Genomic DNA, 8,353 nt, shown 5'->3' with positions numbered 1-8,353 from the left:
TTCCTACCAGAGTTTTAGGATCTAGGATGTTTTATTTCATGCTTTATCTAGGATGTTCTCTTTAATGATTTACAATTTGTAACAAGAAAAGTGTGCTTCTTGCCTACTAGTTTCAATACCTTTCCTACCATAATTTTAGGATCTAGGATGTTTTCTTTTATGCTTTATCTATGACCCTTTCATGCTTTATCTCAGACGATTGTATCACACGTGATACAGTTGTAAATTTTGGTCTCATAGGTCATTTTTGCATTTTAGAGATGTTAACATAACATGTTGTTCTTGATAGCATCCTATCAATAACGTTGTCTCTTGGAATGTGTTGATTGTAGGATATGTCCAGCATGGTTGTGGAAAGAAAGAGTTGTGTTGATAGGCATCATATCAATAATGTTGTCTCTTGGAATGTAGGATATGTCCAACATGTTTAGTCGACTTTGGCCTCTAATAGACATAGAAAGATCTCTCTCTCTCTCTCTCTCTCTCTCTCTCTCTCTCTCTCTCTCTCTCTCTCTCTCTCTCTCTCTCTATGTGTGTGTGTGTGTAGCTGTTTTCACTTAAATAATAAGACATAATTGAACTTTAACATTCATAAGAGTACAGTTGGCTTCAGAAAAAGAGTAATGATAAGTACAAAAACAACTCAGTCTTAGAATTATCTTTATACAATGCTTATAAGAATGAAACCTCATTCCAGTATACAGATATTAGAAGTACTTCCCTAGCAGTAGGTGTAAGTGTAATCATGTGTAGAAACTTGCTTTAAGCCAAAAAAAATCCAAGATAAAAAAGAGTCCTTACCTGCATCCATCCAAACAAGACAACAGATATGTTAACCTTGGATGTGTTTTACAGGTATCAATGGACTATACCGGTTGTTATCTATGTCCATCTTACAAGGTTTTTATCTTAAAAGCACTGTCCAAAGTACTCATGTGTTCCAGATTTTATGTAAAAACGTTTTATTATCCCAAAGATTATATTTCTCAATATCTTTATCATCATAATAGCATACATATTATTCTGATCAGAAGGCTACTCCCCCTTTTGATCCAAATGTCTTAACCCCTATAACAACTTAACAATATTTTGAGTTTTACTTTGTCAGATTAGTCAAGCTTCAATTTCTCTTGCTTTTTAAGTACATGAAGCCATAAAGTACCAAAAAAACTTTGGACATCTAGGGTGTCATATTATTGACATTAGGGCGACGCCTGCTAAAATAGCAAGCATCACTATTGCTAACGATGCCTTGTAGTGTTTCCATGTGACATTGTGACCTTTCTACACATATACTTTTTGGAATTATTTTCAATGTGTTATTTCTTTCTCAATGAAAAGCTAATAGGACAGAGTGTAGCAGTACCATCCTTATATGAAGCCGAACACATCACATGTGTGTAATAATGAAACCAAGGCGAGGAGTGAGGAAGGGTACCTCAAGTTAAGGGGGGATGAGAGTTATCTATGGGGAGTAGGTCTAAATGAGAGCTTACAATCACATGTCATTTTTGTTTCATAATTTTAATATAAATTTATATATTTATCCAATATACACACATAATCACAAATTCCTTCTACTTAAGAAAAGACCCACTTAAACGACAAGGTGAAACGTGCATATCAACGGTTATAAACAAAATAAAATGAAAAGAATAAAATAAAGAGACCCTTTGAGAAACTAAAACAAAAGAATATTTTAATGCTTCCATAAGAAAAGGTAGGTTCAATCCATATATAAGCAAAAAAACATTGAGTCAATCCTTGACATCATGGGATCAAACTGAATGAATGCACTCTGAAAGAAAGTAGGCTCAATCCCTTGTTCTCTAGACTCCAAGGCTTTTTTGGAGCAGACTAAAAAGCTGAAGGCAAAGTATAGGAATAAGAAGCTAGTGAGGCATCACATGCATGTACTATAGTGCTAATGAAAATGAGCATGCACTAAAAGAGCTTGTGGCGATGTCATATATGACGGAGGGCAAGTTTTCCCAGTTTTTTTTTGTGGGTGGGGGCGGCGGGGCGAAGATATATAAGGAGCCATGCATGCATGAGATCAAGCCTGGATACGAAGCTCAATACATGAAATAGATAGAAAAGAAAACATCCTAGAATGGCACCCACACTTCAGCTTAATGGCAGCAGCCCTCATCATGCTGATGACGAGCAGCTTGGCGCTGCAGCGGCAGCTGCCACGAATGGCCACGTCCACCTGCCTGCAATTAGAATCGGGAAGGAGCTGGGCATGGCCGATGCTGGGGGGTACTTGGGCAGCCACCCTAACATCGTGATTAAGGGGGGTAGCAGCTGCACTAGAGAGGAGGTGGTGTGCGCGGTGCTGCATTCACTTTTGCGCCGTGGACCCTCTGCGAAGCACCACATTCTGCACAGGGATAGCCCCTTCTGGTTGCTTGACGTGGGACGCACCCAGCAGCTCATGGCCGAGTGGACAGCCGCCTTCCCACGTGTGCGCCCCTACTACGCCGTCAAGTGTAACAACCACCCTCTCTTCCTGCGCACCCTCGCCTCCGCACAAGCAGGCTTCGACTGCGCTAGCAAAGAGGAGCTCCAACAGGTATGTTGATGGCATTCGATCTCCTCAAATGCTCAGTAGACGTAGAATGAAGACACAGTACAGTAGTTCATTTCCTTCGGTAACTGGCAGGCTCATGTGGTATTTTTTCCTCCGAGCGCATTGTCTTCGCCAATCCCTGCAAGATCCAATCCCACGTGGAGTTTGCCACCGTGGCTTGAGTGCAGTTGACTACGTTCGATAGCAAGGCGGAGCTGCACAAGATCAAGAAATCAATGGCCTGGGACAAGGCGAAGCTGCTGCTCCGAATTGAGACCAACGATGAAGGCGCCACCATCCGCTTGAGCTCCAAGTACGGAACCCATATGGAGGAAGTGCCCGCCCTTATGCGCAGCGCAAGGGAAGCAGGGCTGGCGGTGGTGGGGGTGGCTTTTCACGTTGGAAGCGGGGCCACCAACCCAAATGCGTTCGAGGACGCCATAGCCATCGCGCGGACTGTCTTCGAGCTGGGGAAGCAACTGCTAGAGAAACCGATGTATGTGCTGGATATAGGGGGAGGGTTCTGCTCATCAGGGGAGGAGCTGAAGGAAGGGAGCACGGGAGGAGGGATAAGCGCTCGGGATGAGGCACCGATGATCAACAAGGCGCTGGATGGGTACTTCCCGGATCCAAGCTGCACCAATATTGTGGCCATGGATGGCTGCAATAGCAATGATGAGACGAAGATAGAGATCATAGCGGAGCCGGGGCTACACATGTCCTAAATCCAGGTCGGTGTAGGTATTATACATGTCTACAGCAATGTGCCTCACAATCTCTCTTGCCAAAAACATTTTTCCTAACAGCAGAAAATAAGGGCACAGGGAAGATAGTTCCTGTTTTGAGGTTAAAATTTGAAGCATTTTTGCTAGTAACTACGCTAAAACTTGTTATATTCTTTGCCCGGCTTTTCCAGGTCAAGCACGATTTTGTAATTTTAGCCGGTTAAAATACACTAGAAACCCTTTGGTTTTTGGCACTAATTATTAGTATCCACCCCTAGCTTCTAACCATCTTCAAATATGTAACTTACATCTTGCTACTTATTTGGCAAGGTTTCACACATCCAATTAACAATAAAGCATAATCGGATCGAGACAAATGCAATTACATGCACCATATGCAAGAAACACGATTACTATATATGCAAAAATCATGTGATACATATGCATTGCACAAAAAATCAAAATTGTCCAATTTTGTAGGAGGAGGGAGGGGGGGGGGGGGGGGGGAGAGAGAGAGAGAGAGAGAGAGAGAGAGAGAGAGATCTTTCCAGGTCTCGACAAAAAAGGGTCAGTGATGAGAGACAAAGAGTGGCATCTCCGAGGGATTTCACTCACTTCCGGTTTTTCCCAAATTGTGGTGACATACTCAGATTGAGACAAATGCATTAATTACAATGCACCATATGGACGAAACACAATTACTAGCCTAGTCCTTAAAAAGTTTGAGGTCGGTGTACATGTATACATGCCTATAGCAATGCTTCACAATTTCTCATCAGGACTTGCCAAAAACATTCAAAAAAATTTGTTATATTTTTACCAAATTTTTCCAAGGCAAGCTGGGATTTTACAATTTGAGCCGGCTAAAATACACTACATCCTTCAATTGCAAGCATTGCACCTCATTACTAATTAGTATATGCCCCTAGCTTCTTCCTATTCCTTCACTACTAACCAAGTTTCAATATGTAACTTACATCTTGCTGATTATTTGGCAAGGTTTAACACATCCAATAACAATTCAATTGGATCGAGAACAAGTGTGAGTGGCAACTAGCTTGCGTTAGAAATTAAGGAGTAGCTAAGTAGAGATTAGAGTGGTTTACTTAGTGGAGAGAGATAATTTTCACACACACAAGAGAGAGAGAGAGAGAGCGCACCGTATACGTGATTCATCCAAGTTTGGGCTTATACATCCCCGGGAAAGCAACCCCTCAGTGGCTTTGCACTTCAGTCTAGAAGTAGGTTACAAGGGGAATAACAACCTTAAATGGAACTCCCGCATTCCTTCACTCTCTTCCACCACCTCACACACACTTCTGCTTCATCATACCTTACAACCACCACAATTTTCTTTTGTGTGTAGAAGAGGCCTCCTTCATAGGCCAAAATGGGCTACCCGCTCGAGAGACAACCGTGTGTAGCCATCCTTGTTTAGACAAATTCAAGAAGAACTCTCTCATACACCCATATGTAGAAGCCCTTGGGTAGACAAGTCCTCCTATGAATCATTCCCTCACTAGCTTTGCACTTCAATCTAGAAGTAGGTTACAGAGGGAATATTAGCCTTTAATGGAGCTACCACGTTACTCTCTTACACCACCTCACACACACTTCTTGCCCTTGTGTAGACAAATTCAAGTAGAGCTCTCTCATGCACCGGTGTGTAGAAGGCCTTGGGTAGACAAGTTCGCCTAGAAATCATCCACCAATCGTTGACCTCTCTCCGAGTGATGTGGTCATTCCACAAAGGCAAGAGGTCATTTCCACGTACATGCACACACGACATTGCTACATAACTCTCCGAGTTACGTGGCAATGCCAACATAGGTAGGCCGCATGACTTGGCGCGTTACGTGGCAATGCCGATGATATTGTTACGTAGGTAGGCCACGTAAATCATTGAGTTACATGGCTGCCGTCTTGGAAGAGTTGTCGACAACAGCGTGGCATATATATCAGTTGTCCACATAACTTGCGGAGTTATGTGGACACGTCTCCGACCGTTTGCATGGCACGCAACTAGGGGACTTACATGGATAGTGACTCGACGTGTTACATTGCATGCCACATAATTTGCCGAGTTGAGGAAATGAAAACAAAAAAAAAGTCTCTTTTAATTGTTTAGGGCAGAACTCGATCTCAAAAGATCGAGTTCAACTTTATGCCATCAAGGACTTGAGGTCTCCATTGCCACAATCCACAAAGGGACCCGTGTGCAGGGTTTTCCACATCGGGCCACAATGTCTTCTCTACTTGTGGGCCATCATTGGTGACAGAGAGGCCAGATGCCTTATGCAAGGTAATGTATCCAAACAACCATCGTTTCTTGCCTCAAGGTCATAGCAAATACAAGGCTCCAACAAATGGAAAGATGACACTAAAGTGGACGATGGCAGATTGGGAAACTCTTTGGGAAGAGCACTATAACAGTGATGCATCCCTAACTACTCCACCAAAAGGTATGTCATTCATTGCCGTCTCGTCAGTCGAGGGTGGCACAACCGCCAATTGTTTGGCTTTGGGCTCGCCAAGGGCCCAATGGCCAAAAGTTGGTGATTGTGACGTCCTAGATTGTTGAGACGGATTAGGATACCCATGAAACTTTGCAAGGGAAAATATTAGTGTGCTTTTCATCCCCTTGTAAACTCTCATGGCCATCCTCTCTCGCCTTGTTTGTCCAAGGTGGCATAACGAACAATTTTTTGGCTTTGAGTTCGCCAGAAGTCCAATGGCCACAACTTGACAATTGTGTTTTCATAGACCATCGCAAAGGATTTTGATACCATGAAACTTTGCATGGGTAGGTATTTATGTTCTTCCGCCACCCTGCAAAGTTTCATGGCCATCAGTTATACTGTCTTGAATTGATCATAGGGGGCAGAATGGCCAATTTGTTGGCTTTGGGCTTGCCAAAGGCCCAATCGACAAAAGTTGGCGATTGTGATGCCCTAGACCATCAAGAGGGATTGGAATGCCCAAAAAAAATAGTAGGGGTAGGGATTAGTGTGCTTCAGCCATGCTTGGAAAGTTTCATGATCATTTGTTGTCTTATTGTCAGTCCACATTGGCACAATTGCCAATTTTATGGCTTTGGGCTCGCCAAGGTCCCAATGATCGAAAGTTGGCGATTGTGAGGCCCTAGCCCGTCGAGACATATTGGAATGCCTATAATTGTTTTTGGGGGAAGCAAACCATTCTTGTCCTTGCAAATTTTCATGGGCATCACAATACATCTCGATGGTCTAGGGCGACACAATCGCCAAATTTTGTCTATTGGGCCTTTGGCGTGCCCAAAGCCAAATAATTGACAATTGTGCCACCCTAGACCGACCAGACGGAAATAGGGATAGTGAAAGAATACTAATCCCTACCCTTGCAAAGTTTCATGGGCATCGCAATCCGTCTCGATGGTCTAGGACAACACAATCATCAAATTTTGGCCATTTGGCCTTTGGCGAGCTAAAGCCAAAAAATTGGCGATTGGGCCACCCAGGAGAGATGAGACGACAACAGATGGCCATGAAACCCTATGGGCATGGAGGAATCACGTGTTTTTCCATCTCTGCAAAGTTTAGTGGGTATCACAATCCGCCTCACTAGTCTAGGATGACACAATCTTCAACTTTTGCAATTAAGCCCTTGGCGAGCGCAAAGACAAGTAATTGCTGATTGTGCCACCTTGGACCGATGCGACGTCAAGGAATGGACATGAAACTTTGTGGGGGTAGAAGAAGCACACTAATTTTCATGCTCTAAAGTTTCATGGGCATCGCAATCCGTCTCGATGTTGTAGGGTGGCTCAATTGCCAATTTTTTACCATTGGGCCTTTCGCGAGCCCAAAGCCAAAAAATTGACGATTGTGCCACCCTAGACTGATGAGATGGCAATGGATGGCCATGTAACTCTTCACAATTGGGGAAAAGCACACTAATCCCTGTCCTTGCAAAATTTCATGGGCATCACAATCCGCCTCGATGGTTTAGGGTAGCACAATCACCAAATTTCAGAGATTAGGCCTTTGGCGAGCCGAAAGCCAAAAAATTGATGATTGTGCCACCCTAATCCGACAAGATGGCAACATATGTCCATGAAACTTTTAGGGGGGGAGGGGGAGCATAATAATCCCAATGGCCAGAATTTGATAATTATGCTACTTAGAACATCGAGACCGATTGCGATGCCCATGAAAGTTTCATGTCCATCCCTTGCCGTCGCGTCGGTTGAAGGTGGCATAATCACCAATTATTTTCCTTTGGGCTCGCCAACGGCTTAATTGCCAAAAGTTGACAATTGTGCCGTCTTAGACCGTTGAGACGGAATGTGATGCCTAGTAAACTTTGCAAGGGCGGGAAAACATGTGCTTCTCCCACCCCCACAAAGTTTCATGGCCATCCATTGTTGTCTCGTCGGTCATGGGTGGCACAATCACCAATTTTTTGGCTTCGGGCTTGCCAAAAGCCTAATGGCCAAAATTTGACTATTGTGCCGTCATAGTTGGTCGAGACAAATCGCGATGCCCATGAAAATTTGCAAGGATAAGGATTAGTGTGCTTCCCATACCCCTACAAAGTTTCATGGCCATCCATTGTCATCTTGTCGGTACAAGATGGATAAATCATCAATTTCCTGGCTTTGGGCTCGCCAAAGACCCAATGGCCAACATTTGGCGATTTTGCCATCCTAGACTATCGAGACGGATTGTGATGCCCATGAAACTTTGTAGGGGCCGGGATTGTGGCGCCATAGACCATCAATATGGATTGGGATGCCCCTAAAACTTTGCAGGCATGGGGATTTTTGTGCTTTCCCTACCTCCACAAAGTTTCATGGGCATCACAATCCGTCTCGATGGTCCAAGGTGGCATAATTGTCAATTTCTTTGCTTTGGACTCGCCAAAGGCCCAATGGCAAATTTTGACAATCGTCGTCCTAGATTGTCGAGACCGATTGCGATGTCCATGTAAGTTTGCAGGGGCCAAGATTAGTGTGCTTCTTCCACCCTCGCAAAGTTTCATGGCCATCCGTTGTCGTCTGATCTATCCATGGTGGGTG

General features: G+C 43.9%; 1 pseudogene; it reads left to right on the top strand.

Moving 5' to 3' along the window:
- Positions 1–2,113: 2,113 nt before the first annotated feature.
- LOC147443585 (lysine decarboxylase 1-like) lies at positions 2,114–3,297 on the top strand (annotated as a pseudogene).
- Positions 3,298–8,353: the final 5,056 nt, after the last annotated feature.

The sequence above is a fragment of the Adiantum capillus-veneris genome, chromosome 13 (genome assembly GCF_014529385.1).
Source record: "Adiantum capillus-veneris isolate H3 chromosome 13, ASM1452938v2, whole genome shotgun sequence".
Lineage (NCBI taxonomy): Eukaryota > Viridiplantae > Streptophyta > Polypodiopsida > Polypodiales > Pteridaceae > Adiantum > Adiantum capillus-veneris.
Note: the sequence above shows the minus strand (reverse complement) of the source record. Positions and strands in the feature narration are given on the sequence as shown.